The 15,735-nt window shown below is 38.5% G+C and overlaps 1 protein-coding gene and 1 pseudogene across 2 annotated transcripts in view; one reads left to right on the plus strand and one right to left on the minus strand.

Annotated features, from left to right (window-relative positions):
* Positions 1-15,735, plus strand: part of RUNDC3B (RUN domain containing 3B) — a 147,886-nt gene that overhangs the window by 25,499 nt on the left and 106,652 nt on the right. The gene's annotated exons all lie outside the window — the stretch shown is intronic.
* On the minus strand, positions 13,150-14,627 carry LOC132430973 (sugar phosphate exchanger 3 pseudogene; annotated as a pseudogene).

Here is a 15,735-nt window from a genome sequence, read left to right on the forward strand (position 1 = left end):
AGACAGTAAGAAAGATGATCCAATGAGGTTTGTGTGAATTTTTTAAGCTAGGTAAGATTAATAATTCAAAACATGCTTTTTAAAAAAAGTACCTGTTGGGACTTCCTTGGTGGTGCAGTGGTTAATACTCCACACTTCCACTGCAGGGGACATGGGTTCGATCCTTGGTCGGGGAACTAAGATCCCGCATGTCAGACATAAATTAAAAAATTTAAAATAAAAAAAAAGTTCCTATAGGCCGACTATGGTGGTCACTGTTATTACTATAGATATGAATTATGAAATGATCTGTAACTCTCAAGATGAGGTAGTTTATTAAAGATTCAAGTGTCTAGAAACTTCATATAATATTGCCCATTTTTGGTATTCTAATATGTAATAAATTGCTTTTACTTTTGGAGACGTTATGTAATTATTTGGGAGGTTTTTTTGAGTTTTTTGGTTTTTTAAATATTTATTTATTTGTTTTGGCCGCGCCGGGTCTTAGTTGCGGCAGGCGGGATCTTCTTTGCGGCATGTTTAGTTGTGGCATGCAGACTCTTAGTTGCGGCATGTGAACTCTTATTTGTGGCATGCATGTGGGATCTGGTTCCCCGAGCAGGGATTGAACCCAGGCCCCCTACATTGGGAGCATGGAAGTCTTACCCACTGGACCACCAGGGAAGTCCTGAGAAGTTATATAATTATTTCAATAGTACAGTGTGTTCACTTAAAATTTAGTTATTTTTTATTTTTTTGCGGTACGCGGGCCTCTCACTGTTGTGGCCTCTCCCGTGCGGAGCACAGGCTCCAGATGCGCAGGCTCAGCGGCCATGGCTCACAGGCCCAGCCGCTCCGCGGCACGTGGGACCTTCCCGGACCGGGCACGAACCCGTGTCCACTGCATCGGCAGGCAGAGTCTCAACCACTGCGCCACCAGGGAAGCCCAAAATTTAGTTATTATAACAACTCATTTTTTCAATGTTTTTCTTGATAGAAGTACAAATTTAAAGTGTATAACTTCATGGGTTTATAAGATTTACTTTTCTCTAGCTACTTTTTATTTTTGAAATAAAAGGGTGTTTAGTTTATCAGTTTTTTTCAGAGAAAACCAAAATTCATCCCCAGACACAATGTAGGCTGTGCTGACACAGGTAACGGGGAGAGCTTCATTCATTCTAACAGCCCCATTATTGAAAAAAAAGGAGGCTTTTAAAACCACATATATTAATCTTGTTTGCAGTAATTCCTTAATAAGATGATGATCTTACTTTTCTGAACTATATTTGAGAACTAAGAATTAACACACCACCAAATGTAAAATAGATGGCTAGTGGGAAGCTGCTGCATAGCACAGGGAGATCAGCTCGGTGCTTTGTGACCACCTAGAGGGGTGGGATACAGAGGGTGGGAGGGAGATGCAAGAGGGAAGAGATATGGGGGTATATGTTTATGTATAGCTGATTCACTTTGTTATACAGCAGAAGCTAACACACCATTATAAAGCAGTTATACTCCAATAAAGATGTTAAAAATAATAATAATAAAAACTATTTATTTCCTTTAAAAAAGGAAAAGAAAGAATTAATCACAGAATATAAAATTCAAAGAGGCCTTAGTTCATGTCTTCAGTTCAGTCATTTTTGGACTTTTACTTTAAAGCATACTCCTTCTCTCCAGCCCACTCCCACCTCCCCTAATAAAAGACACTGCAGATGCTAGACATGTACGTGGAAAGTCTGGTTGAAGCTGAGTAGGGAAATCGGGCATTTTGTCAGCTCGGCAGCAGTCACACCCCAGTTCCACAGCACCACTTCAGGCAGCGCTGTGAATCATAGCTTAAAAATCACTACTCCAGTTTCCCTCCTACTGAAGCCATCCGCTCAATGATATTTACAACCTGTGGACATACAGTCTTTGTTTTAATACTTCTGATATTGGGGAACTTAGGACAGTAAAGTAGGGCCATCAATTTTGGGGCAGTTTAGATTGTTAGAAAATTCTTATGTATAAGAAGCCAACTTATGTGACTGTGCTTTTCTGCCTCTTTAAAATTGTGGGCCTCATAAATATTAAACGATTGCTATTCTATAATTCTTTCTCCTTAGTTACCCTTTTTCTTTCCTCCAGGTAAAGTGTCTCTAGTTATTTCGATCTTCTGGAACCACTATAGTCTTAGTTATTCTTCTGGTTTATCACTGGTTTACCGAGATCTTAAAATGTGGTACTCAAAGCTGAGTAAAGTGCTTCAGATAGGCTAACTCCTGTAATTTGAGATTACAGTGACTTTTTGATTCCCGCATCACACTTTTGTTCACATTGAAATTAGGGCCAAGTAAAATCCCAAGGCTTTTAAAAAATTGCTTGTTTCATGTTTTAGATTCTCTAAATGAGTTGCCTGAGATAAGTTTGAAAGGAATAAATGAAGTGTTATTTTCTTCATCATTCACTTTAGAGATAGATGAGGTGGCTATAAAATTGAAATTCTACTTCTGGGAAGATAAAGTGAACATACTTTCCCCTATTTCTCCCACTTACTATAACCCAAAACCCTGGACCTATAAAACACAAGGCTCTGAAAGGTAGGGAGAAGAAGTCTAGGGACTTCAGGACCTTAAGAATGGCATGGTGGTGGGTTTCTTGGATTTTCTGGTTGCTTTACATCTGACACTGAGTACTGGATAAGCCAGTAGCTTGCAGACATCAACAAGCACATGTACACACACACAAACACACAGTCTGACAAGGACCTGCTCTTTCTAGCGAAAGGACCAGGAATAGAACAGCCTGGCAAGACAGAACACTTTTAGACAGTATCTGCTCTAGTTTAGTCAAATACCACAGAAAAAGTGTGGCACTACCCCTAGCCAGGCCTGAAGAGGCTGAATGGAGAACCTAGAAGTCCACCCTCATGAGACTGTAACAGGGCACCTCAGCACCACCACAGTGTGGTATCAAGAAAGACCAAGCAGAGAGCTGGCGCTTCTTCCCTTTTCGGTGGTTGTGAGCCTTTTCTTCCCACCTGCCCCCACAGTGTGTCAGTGGAGAGCCTGGACTTTCATCCCCACCCAGCAGTAATGAGGTTGTGTCAGAAGAGGTGTATTGGACAGTTATATCTTTGACCATCACCCAGCGGGTGACAAGGCTACCCTCAGTGCATTGTCAGTCAGCCTGTACTCCCACCTCCACCCAGCGGTAATGAGGACCCCTCCTTCAAGTGTCAGTGAAGGCCAACCGGGAAACTTGGACTTCTCCCTCCACTTGCCAGGAATGAAACGTGGTGCCCTCCACCCTCTGACCTTCCCCTGATGGAGCAGTGTCATAGAACGCCAGTTAAAACAGAAGGTTTAGGGACTTCCCTGATGACGCAGTGGTTAAGAATCTGCCTGCCAATGCAGGGCACACGGGTTCAATCCCTGTTCCGGGAGGATCCCACACGCTGCGGAGCAACTAAGCTCGTGTGCCACAAGTACTGAGCCTGAGCTCTAGGGCCTGTGAGCCACAACTCCTGAGCCCGCTTGCCCCAACTACTGAAGCCCACGCACATAGAGCCCATGCTCCGCAACAAGAGAAGCCACTGCAATGAGAAGCCTGCGCACCACAACAAAGAGTGGCCCCCGCTCTCCACAACTAGAGAAAGCCTGCACGAAGCAATGAAGATCCAACGCAGCCAAAAATAAATTAATTATTTAAAACAAACAAACAGAAGTTTTAAATAAGATCATAGTCTCATAACATAGTATGAACATATCCAGGTTTCATTTGAAGATCACTTTTCATACCAAGAACCAGGAAGATCACAAGTTGCGTAACAAAAGACAATAGATGTCAACACTGAAATGATAAAAGGTGGTAGAATTACTGACAAAGATCACAGATCAGTCATGATAAAAATGCTTCACTGAGCAATTCCAAAGACACTTGAAACAAGTGAAAAAGTAGAAAACCTCAGCAAAGAAATAGAAAGTAAAAAGAAGAAGCAAGTGGAAATTTTGATATGGAAAAGTACAAAACTAAATTAAAAAGCTCAGTGGATAGGCTCAACAGGAAAATGGAGGGGAAAGAAGAAAGAATCAGTGAACTGGAAGACAAAACAATAGAAATTTCCTAATCAAATAACAGAGACTCAAAATAATCTAAAATTAGAAATAAGAGACTGAAAAAAAAAAAAAAAGCCTCGGATCTGTGGGACCGTAAAAAAAGATCTAAAATTCCTGTCATCAGAGTCCTCAAAGGAGAGGTGAAAGAGGAAAAGACTGAAAATGTACTCCAAGAAATAATGGCTGAAATTTTCTCAAATTTGGCAGGAGAGGTAAACATACAGATTCAAGAACCTAAGTGGATCACCGAGTAAATCCAAAGAAATACATGCCACAGCACATTATAATTAAACTTTTTAGAAATAAATACAGAGAAAATGTTGAAAAGTAGCCAGAGGGAAATGATATCTTGTCTATAAGGGAAAAACGATTTGAATGATAGCAGATTTCTCATCAGAAACCATGGAAGCATTTCTGTCAACTGCTGAAAGTAAAATGTCCACACAGAATCCTATATCCAGCAGAATTAACCTTCAGTAATGAAGGGAATATCTAGACATTCTCAGATGATGGAAAACTAAGGGAATTTATCGCCAGCAGACTTAACTCTAAAACTGTGGCTAAAGAACCCTCTTTAAGCAGGAGTGAGTCATAAAAGAAGGAACTTTTGAAAGTAAAGAAGAAACATGGTAAACAAGAATGTGGGTAAATACAATAGGCTTTCCATTTTATTTTGTAGTTTTCTGTTTGTTTCCTCTGGTTTTGGTTTCTCTGTTTCCTTTTTCTTATTTTCCTGTGAGTTACTTGAAAATTTTTTAGAATTCCATTTTTATTCATCTCTAGTCTTTTTGAGTGTATTTCTTTGTGTATATTTTTTAGTGGTCGCTCTAGGTATTACATTATATATACATAACTTGTCACAGTCTGTTAGTGTCATCATTTTCCAGACTGAAATTTAAAAACCTTACCTTTCTTCATAGACATTACTCTCCCTCATCTATAATTGTTTTAGATATTTCCCCTACATGCATTTAGAATTAGTGTTATAATTTTTGTTTCCACCATCAAATTTAATTTAGAAAACTCAAGAGGAAAAGGCAAGTCTGTGGTTTCAGGTTGCTGTTTTGTCCAGCACACAGTCTGGGATAGACAAGGCAAAGGGACTTAACTGCTGTGTCATTTCTTGAGTTCCAAGGTCCCTAGACAATCTTCCTTTTATTCTCCACCTTCAGAATCTTCTTACAGTTTTTTTTTGCATATAATATCCAGGATTTTTGGTTGTATTTAACCGGAGGAGAGTACATCTACTTTATCTTTTCCGGAACCAGCAGTCTCCTTTAATTTTGTAATGTGAAGAATTGCATCAGTAGTTTTTCTAATGTTAATTCATGCATATATACTTAGGAAAAACCTAACTTGAACCTCATGTATTGTTTTAGTATACTTTATTTAGGATTTGGTTTTGATTCTGAGTTTATGAGCAAAATTTGTCATTTTTCTGTTTGGTACTTGTTTTGGTTTTTGTTATCAAGATTATATCACCTCATTAAACAAATGAAGGTGTTTTATCTTTTATTATTCTTTGGAAGAATTTTGCATGAGCTTGCAATCATCTGTTAGGGAGAATTTGCCAGTAAAAACTGGGTCAAGCAGGGCGGGGCGGTGTGCATGCACAAGTGCACTTTAACAGCTAATTTACCTCCTTTAATGCTTATAGGTCTGTTTAGGTTGTTGATTTCTCTATTCTATGTTCTGTTCTACAGTTGTCAATGTCTTCTATATCCTCTTAATTATTTACTCTCTAGTGAGTTGCCATTTTTCATTTCAGTGTGACACACTTAAAGTAGACGAATTCAACTGTGAATGGTTTAAAAAAGTCAAAGCTCACTGAAGAGATCTAAAGATAAGTCACATATTCATCCTTATGGCATTGTTAAAAGCTAAGATTCTGCTTTTTAAAAAAAACCCACTCCCTACCCTCATTGTTTGCCAGCTGTCCCCCTCCTCTGAACAATAGGGTATACAGTTGTTCTTCAATATCCATGGAGGATTGGTTCCAGGACCCCCTGGATACCAAAATCTGCAGATGCACAAGTCCCTTATATAAAATGGTGTAGCATTTGCATATAACCTACGCACATCCTCCCATAGGGTTTGAATCATCTCTAGATTACTTGTAATACTTAATACAATGTAAATGCTATGTAGATAATTGCCAGCACCTGGCAAATTCAAGTTTTGCTTTTTGGAACTGTCTGGAATTAAAAAAATTTTTTTTTCCGTTCATGGTTGGTTGAATCCATGGATGCAGAGGGCCATCTGCATTTAATTCAGTCTGCTGTTAAAGAACGAAACAAAAGCTCCATTAGTGAATACCTGGTATTATTTTCTACACAGATGTCCCCTTTTGCGTCCCTAATATTGATTATTAGTTATTTTTCTCTTTTTTCATGAGCACTATTGCCAGAGATTTGTTCATTTTATTAGTCTTTCAAATAATTAATTTTTGGCTTTGTTGATTTCCTTCTCTCCAAATACTGCTTTGGCTACATTTACAAGTTTGGATATGTATTATGTTTACTAATATTCATTTTTAAGTAATTTCTACTTTTCATTATTATTTCTTCTTTGGCTTAGTGTTATTTGGAAGTTTAGTTTTAATGTTTCTGAAAATAGCTTTTCATTTTTACTTCTATGTTAATTGAATTATGGTCAGAGAATTTGTTCTGTATGGCAGATTTTTTTGAAAGTTGTAAGATTTGCTTAATGGCCTAGTTTATGATTAGTTTTAATAAATGTTCCATATTGAGAAGAATGTGTATTCTCTAACTGTTGATTATGTTTTTCAAATGCTAGTCACATTTTTGTCAGTTTGATCTGTTGATAACTTAGAAATTTTGAACTATTTTATTATTCTGATGGATTTATCAGGTTATTCTGGTAGATATGTCTCTTTTTGCTATCTGTATTTTGAGTCTATTTGATGCATTCAGTTTCAGGGTTTTTGTAAATTCCCTTATTTTCTGTTTATTTTTCATTTTTGGCCTCTTAAGTATTTCCGTGGGGTTTTTTGTATGCTTGCTATGTTTAAAAGTGTATCTATTATATTTTATCCAGCATTTCTAATTTCCTTTTGTTTTGTGTTGGGAGGAAAGATTTCCTATAATTACATGTTTCCCACTTGAAAGACAAATTCTTGCTATTGCTAAAGAGAGTTCTAAAACTTTTTCTTTTCTTTGAAAATTATCATTGCCCTTTGTTGTTGATTTTATAGTGAACAGTTAAACTTAATGGTCAAAATGTATAATGTTGAGGTAAAACAAGTCTGGCACCAATAGTAAGTATTCATTATTTCCTTTTAGATAGTTTCGATTGTCATGTAATTAAAAAAATTTTAATTAAAAAATACTCAGGTGTATATATCTGTATATTATATATCACAATGCTATAGTAATATATAATCACTACATTATATATATTCATATTTAGGTAATACAGTATATAATGTATTATATATTTTTTTAAGTTTAGATCCTTTTTCCTATTTCCCTTTTTATACATAAATTCACCCATTTCCATCCTCTAGCCCTGGCTTTTAAATACTTTTTTGTTCCTGTAGATACAAGATTTTTTTCTACTTGACATTGAGGTCTATTTCTGGTTATTACCCACTGAAACTATTACTTGAGTAACCATTTCAATTTCCACTTCAGTGGCGCTCTTCTGTTTCCTCTTTATTCCCTTCTAGCCAGTTCCTAATAAGCTTTTCCTATAGGTGGATTTTCTCCTTCCTCTTCTATGTATTACTGCGTTCCAAACTCTCCATTTCAATTTTCTTAGCTCTGGAAATTTTTCTAAGAAAACTTGCTTGATTTTTCTACTGTATCCTTTTTCAGACAGCATGGGTTCTGTTTATCTTATGTCTTTTTAGTCTTTTAGTACACTTTACCATACTATAGCCTTCAAAAAGTTAACTCAACTTATGATGCTAGAGAAGGTGGAGTAAGTTCACTACTACCCTAACTCTCTGTCTTAGCATGCTTGGGCTGACAGGACAAAATGCCACAGACTGGGTGGCTTAAACAACATAAATTTATTTCTCACAGTTCTGGAGCTTGGCAAGTCCAAGACCAAGGTGCTGGCTGATTGAGATTTTGGTGAGAGCTCTTTTCCTGGCTTGTAGATGGTTGCCTTCTTGCTGTGTCCTCAGACGGCAGAGAGAAAGAGAATGAGAGTGCTTTGTGGTGTCCCTTCTTATAAGGACACTAATCCTACAGGATCAGGACCCTACCCTTATGACCTCATTTAACATTAATTACCTCCTTATAGGCCCTATCTCCAAATATAGTCACGTTGGGTGTTAAGGTTTCAACATAAGACTTCGGGGGGAATCAGTTCAGCCCACAGCACTCTTCTACCGATTGCAGTTAAAAACTCTGGACAGAATGCAACAAGCAACTACTTATATACTTCGGAAAGTAAACAATAGCAGCCAGGTTGGGGAGAGAGATCAAAATCTGAAGAAGAACCATCATAGGAATGAGTGTCCTTTGTATTTTTTTCCCTCCTATATCCTCAGCCTTAACCTGAGGGGCCTTTGTCTTTAATTGTGCTATGGATGCAGACAACAGCAAAGACTCCAACAGTAACCTTCTCTTTCTGGCCAGAGTATCTGGAAAAGGTCCCTTTGTGAGCCAGAGAGTATTGAGGCTTCCCATTTTTTCTCTTTTTTCTTGCTGCTTTCCCCCAAGAGCTGCTTGAGTTGCCCAGGATTGTGCCGTCGTGTGAGAGGCTAAAACTCTAAAACTTTTTATTTACATTAATGTTGCAGGAAAAGGAAGGATCTGGGGGCTGGAGTCTATCAGGGAAGAGAGCCGTGGAAAGGGGAATGCCCTAATTCTGTATGTAATGACCAGCATAAGTTCTGGCCTCACACCCAAGAATGTGAGGACTGAGCTAGGATGCAAACCACCACCCAAATCCCAGAGCGGCATATATATCGGTAAGGCCCAAAGAAGCATAGCTAAGGCTTTACAAACTGAACTTAAATTGTAACCACTGCCCACATAAAGCAAGAAAGAACTTGGCTATCTGAATCTAACTGGGTCGATTGCCTACCAAAAAAACCCAAAACACAACAAAAATCAACATATTTTAGGGATTGTAATAGGATTTAGAGTGTCAAGATAATATTTAAAACATCCAATACAAAACTTAAAGTTACTTCATGTATAAAGAACCAGGAAAATATGACCAATTGTCAGAGGAAAAGACAATCAAAGATGCCAATCCCGAGATAAGTTAGCAGGCAAAGATGTTAAATCAACCATTAAAACCATGCTCCATGATGTAAGGTAAATATTCTTGAAATGAATAGAAAGATAGAAGTTCTGAATTGAGAAATAAAAACCTCATAAAGGACCACGTGGAAATTTCAGTACATAAAAGCAAAATATCTGAAAACATTTACTAGGTGGGGTTCTATAGCAGAGTGGAGATAATAGAGCTGTGTATGAATTTGAAAATAGATCAATAGAAATTATCCAAACTGAAGAACCAGAGCCTCAGGGACCTGTTGGACAATAGCAGAAGATATAATGTTTGCATCATTGGAATCCCAGAAGGAGAGGGGCAAGAGATTGGTGCAGAAAATACGTTAAAAAATATATAAAGCTATAAGTTCCTGGATCTGGGAAAGGAATAAACTTATTGGTCCAAGAAGCTTAGCAAACTTCTGAAAAGGTAAACTCAAAGTTAAGCACTCCGAGATACATCATAACTAAACTTCTGAAAATAAAAGATAAAAAATCTCGAAAGCAGACAGAGAAATATAGTACATTATGTACAGGGAGGGACAATTCAAATGACTATAGGTTTTTCATCAGGAACCGCGGAAGAGAGTGGAAGAACATCTTAAAATTCTGAAAGCAAAGAACTGCCAACTCAGAATTCTGTATGCAGTGAAAACATACCTCAGAGATGAAGGCAAAATAAAGAAATACTCAGATGAAGGAAAAGTAAGAATTGTTACTAGTAGACCTGGTCTAAAAGAAGTGCTAACTAAAGTTCTTCAGACTAAAAGGAGATGATACCAAGGAAACTTAGAACTTTGTGAATGAAGAAAGAGCAACAGAAATGGTAAATATCTGAGAAAATATAGCAGATTTTTTTCCTTCAAGATTTTTAAAATATAGCTGTTGAAAGCAAAAATTACAACATTTCTTGAGAGGTTTCAGTGTTTGCATATATAATGTAAATGACATTTAAAACAAAGAGGGGAAAGTAAAGGGACCTATGTGGTCATATATTTTACTTGAAATGGTAAAATATTAACTCTAAGTAGACTGTTAAAGGTTAGCTTTTTTTTAATTGGAGTATAGTTGATTTACAATGTTGTGTTAGTTTCAGGTGTACAACAAAGTGAATGTTATATGTATACATATATCCGTTCTTTTCCCATATAGGTTATTACAGAATATTGAGTCGAGTTCCCTGTGCTATACAGTAGGTCCTTATTATCTGTTTTATATATAGTAGTGTGTTTACGTTAATCCCGATCTCCTAATTTATCACTTCCCCCGACACTTCCCCTTTTGTACCATAAGTTTGATTTCAAGATCTGTGAGTCTGTTTCTGTTTTGTGAATAAGCTCACTTGTATTTTTTATTAGATTCTACATATAAGTGATATCATATGATATTTTCTTTTTCTGTCTGATTTACTTCACGTAGTATGATAATCTCTAGGTCCATCCATGTTGCTGCAAATGGCGTTATTTTGTTCTTTTTTATGCCTGAGTAATATTCCATTGTATATATGTACTACATCTTCTTTATCCTTTTCTCTGTCAGTGGACATTTAGGTTACTTCCATATCTTGACTATTGTAAATAGGGCTGCAGTGAACACTGGGGTGCATGTTATCTTTTCGAATTACGGTTTTCTCTGGGTATATGCCCAGGAGTGGGATTGCTGGATCATATGGTAGTTCTATTTTTAGTTTTTTAAGGAACCCCCATACTGTTCTCCATAGTGATTGTACCAACTTACATTCCCACCAACAGTGTAGAGGGTTCTCTTTTCTCCACACCCTCTCCAGCATTTATTGTTTGTAGATTTTTTGATGATGGCCATTCTGACTGGTGTGAGGTGATACCTCATTGTAGTTTTTTTTTTTAAGGTATTTAAAATTTTTTATTTATTTATTATTTTTGGCTACATTAGGTCTTTGTTGCTGTGCGCGGGCTTTCTCTAGTTGCGGTGAGCAGGGGCTACTCTTTGTTGCGGTGCATGGGCTTCTCATTGTGGTGCTTCTCTTGTTGTAGAGTATGGGCTCTAGGCGCCCGGGCTTCAGGAGTTGTGGCTCCTGGGCTCTAGAGCACAGGCTCAGTAGTTGTGGCGCATGGGCTTAGTTTTTCCACAGCATGTGGAATCTTCCCGGACCAGGGCTCGAACCTGTGTCCCCTGCATTGGCAGGCGGATTCTTAATCACTGCGCCACCAGGGAAGCCCCTTATTGTAGTTTTGATTTGCATTTCTCTGATAATTAGTGATGTTGAGCATCTTCTCATGTGCTTTTTGGCCATCTGTATGTCTTCTTTGGAGAAACGTCTATTTAGATCTTCCACCTATTTTTTGATTGAGTTGTTTGTTTTTATATTGAGCTGCATGAATATATTTTGTATATTTTGGAGATTAATCCCTTGTAGGTCGCTTTATTTGCAAATATTTTCTATTTTCTCCCATTTTGTGGGTTGTCTTTTCATTTTGTTTATGGTTTCCTTTGCTGTGCAAAAGTTCTTAAGTTTAATTAGGTCACATTTGTTTTTTAGTTTTTTTTATTATAAAAGTCAGTTTATTTTCCCTTTCTGTGTTTTGTATTTTCCCTTTTTGTCAGTAATGAGCAATTAACTGATTGGGAATCTGCTTGATTAAATAAATTAGCAAGTTCATAAACACACCACATTTAAGAGTATAGAGCAAGAGGTTGAAAAATATTCCGTAACCCGATGCAAATTAGGCGGTCCTCAAAATCGAACATTTTTTGCCTGTTAATTTCCATAATTTAAAATATATATACAGTATGACCTTAAAATATTGATAATTAGTATAAAATTCACAGCTTTGAAGACATATATTCTACAAACTTCTAAAGAATAGATACCTAGATATGCCTCAGGCCTTAGTAATCCATTAATGTGATTCAGTGTCACATACTTAACGCTTACAGGGCCAAAAGGTCTTTCTTCTTTCTCTAATTCTAGTCTTCAGCTGAGGTAACGCAAGGAACCCGGTTGTGACACAGATCAATCCTCTGAAAATAGGGCTAAGCCAATTACGTTCCTAGTGGATCCTAAAGTTCCCAGAGAACAAATCTGGGGTTGAGTACTTTGGTTGTAAGTTACACACTGGAATGTTCACAGTTGAGGTACATTATGGTCCTTGAAAGGAAGACTAAAGACTTCCAGGAGTCAAAGGGAATTCTGAATGAAGACGGAGGAGAGCAAGTTGGCAATCATTTGAAGGTATTTCTGCTTCTGGAGCTGAATGACTTTAGAGCAGATACAGAGTGAGAGCCAATCAGCATGTAGTGTGATTTTTTTCCCCACCGTGGTTAACAAAGGGATTCTCTGTCCAAGGCATGCTTACACTGGACCTGGCTGGAGTGCTTTATCCGGATTTGATGCGTCAGAGATGAGCCACTCTCTGCAAACTCGTGACCAAGCAAAATGCAACGATCCTTTCTATTCGTGGAGCGTGTCGTTGGTACAAACCATGCATGAATGCTTCGTGGTCACTTGGCTTTCCAGGCTGGAGAACTAGGTCCGAGTCCAATACAGCATTTACGGTTAAAAGGGTAAACCTTCACAGGCCACCAAAGACACTGGCAGGTTCATAGGCCATTCGGTACATTCATGAAACAACAGCGATAAAAATCATTAATTATTCCTGTAGTGTAGAAAAACAGCCCAGCCTTCACTTTGGTCAGCATCTACGGTGGCTGACACTGTTGAAAGAGGCTTGACAGTCTGAGATTATGTTGGAGCTCTTAAGACAACCCCAAAGTAAGGTGAATGAAAAGGAATAGTCCTGATGTGTCTCCTATCTTTCTTGTTCTTTTGTGGGCACTGGTCACTCACTCAATATGCGAGCTTGTCGTCCTTGCATAAGATAGCATATTTCCCTCACTATTAATGGTGAAATAAATAGAACTGTGCAAATTGCCATAAGAATGAAAAAGTAGAAAACCCACATCCATCCTGGGTTGTCCTGGATCAAAGACGCTAAATACTGGCTCACCGCAGCTCCAGTGCTCCCGGTTCCATCAGCTATTCTGTGATGATCGCCAAAGCCTCACTGCTCCCTTGGATCAGCTCTTGATGACCCAGGTCCTCAGAAATAGCAGAGCTAATCATATTAGAAGGTCCACCAATAAAAAATCCTGTGACAGCCGTCAGAAGTGCATTGATAGACTTATTGTTTGGAGAATAACTACATCCAACGAGGGACCCGACTGCCAGAAGCAGACTGAGAGCTAACACCGGGGCTCTCTTCTGTAGCACATAAGAGATGAAGCCTTGCAGAGTTCCACCTATAATTCCTCCAACATTGTATCAAGTGGGCAGCTTGTTGGCTTCAGCCTCCTTCCATCCGAAGTTATTACTCAGATAAAAGGGCAACCAGAAGAAGAAGGAGTAATTCACTAACTTCAAGCAGGCACAGGCCAGTGAATATGCTATAACTCCGGGAAGGCAACAAGCTTGGTAAAAGCTTATCGCCTTGACTTGGGTAACAGACTTGCCTTCTTGGATTGAGTAATTAGGATCAGCTTCATCTTCATTTTCAGCACCATTAATTAATGGCCTGTGCAAATCTTCTTCAAAATCTTCTGCCTCAATACCTGGGAGACCAATTTCTTTGGGTGACGCGAGGAGTCTAAAGAAGATGATGATCCCACCAGCAAACTGCACAGCCGCTGTCACCACAAAGCCATACTCATAACCATACTGCAGAACAGAAGAAGCTAGACACGGTCCCAAAATATTGCCCACTGAGGCACAGGCACTCCAGAGACCAAAAACAACTCCTCGTCCAGCTTTCCCAAACCATTTGCCCATAACAGTAACCACACAGGGCCAACCAGTGGACTGCAGCAGGCCATTCACGATCCACAGGCTGCAGTACAGCCCCTTGCTGTAGAAATGCAGCCATTCTGTGAGAGTACCAGAGACAAACACCACGAATGCAGAGGAGCACATGCCAAAAGACAGAACCCATCACAAATTAAGCTGATCCCCGACGATACTGCTGATGAAAAGGCCCACAGCGTAGGAGAGGAAAACGGTGTCGAGTGTTCCGAGGAAAAGAATGGCTTCCTCTGCACTGGGAAACAAAAGGTTGCTGCTCCAGATCTCTACAGGCAGTTCAGTTGACTTGTTAAAAGCACTTGGGGTCCACTGCTTAGAGATACTGACTTTGACATTGCTAAGTGTTTTTCTTGATGCATGGAGCAACGAGTAACTGAAGAAGGTGAGCAGGAACATGAGCACATGATGATGGCTGAACTGGGAGAGCAAAGTTCCTCTTTGAAAAATATTTGGCCAGGCCATGTTCCTCCTGACCTTCCTTCTCACCTTGACCTTAAAGTCAGGTGAGGCCAGGCCATGTTCCTCCTGACCTACCTTCTCACCTTGACCTTAAAGTCTGGATAATGAATGGTTTACATCGTTTCTTCTTTCCGAGACCTGCAGTAGTCGTCGTGCTCCAGCCGGCTGCTCTGCTCACTCCACTGCGCCTGCAACCCCGCCACTCACATGTTTGTTTTTGTTTTTATTTTCATTACTCTAGGAGGTAGATCCAAAAAGATATTGCTGTGATTTATGTCAAAGAGTGTTCCGACTGATTTCCTCTAAGACTTTATAGTATCTGGCCTTACATTTAGGTCTTTGATCCATTTTGAGTTTATTTTTGTGTATGGTGTTAGGGAGTGTTCTAATTTCATTCTTTTACATGTAGCTTTCTAGTTTTCCCAGCACCACTTATTGAAGAGACTGTCTTTTCTCCATTATAAAGTCTTGCCTCCTTTATCAAAGATAAGGTGACCATAGGTGTGTGGATTTATCTTTGGACTTCCAGCATTGTACATTGATCTATATTTCTGTGTTTTGTGCCAGTACCTTACTGTGTTGATTACTGTAGCTTTGTAGTATAGTCTGAAGTTAGTTAGCTGATTCCACCAGCTCCGTTTTTCTTTCTCAAGATTGCTTTGGCTATTCAGGGTCTTTTGTGTTTCCATACAAACTGTAAAATTTTTAGTTCTAGTTCTGTGAACAATACCATTGGTAATCTGATACAGATTGCATTGCATCTGTAGATTGCTTAGGGTAGTATAGTCATTTTCACAATATTCTTCGAATCCAAGAACATGGTATATCTCTCCATCTGTTTGTGTCATCTTTGATTTCTTTCATCAGCATCTTACAGTTTTCTGAATACAAGTCTTTTGCCTCCTTAGGTAGGTTTATTACTAGGTTTTTTTATCCTTCTTGATGCAGTGGTATACGATATTTGTTTTTCTCTTTCTGACTTCAGATGCATTGGTAAATGGGATTGTTTCCTTAATTTCTCTTTCTGATCTTTCATTGTTAGTATATAGGAATGCAGGAGATTTATGTGTATTAATTTTGTATCCTGCAACTTTACCAAATTCATTGAGGA

Source organism: Delphinus delphis, chromosome 9 (assembly GCF_949987515.2).
Source record: "Delphinus delphis chromosome 9, mDelDel1.2, whole genome shotgun sequence".
Lineage (NCBI taxonomy): Eukaryota > Metazoa > Chordata > Mammalia > Artiodactyla > Delphinidae > Delphinus > Delphinus delphis.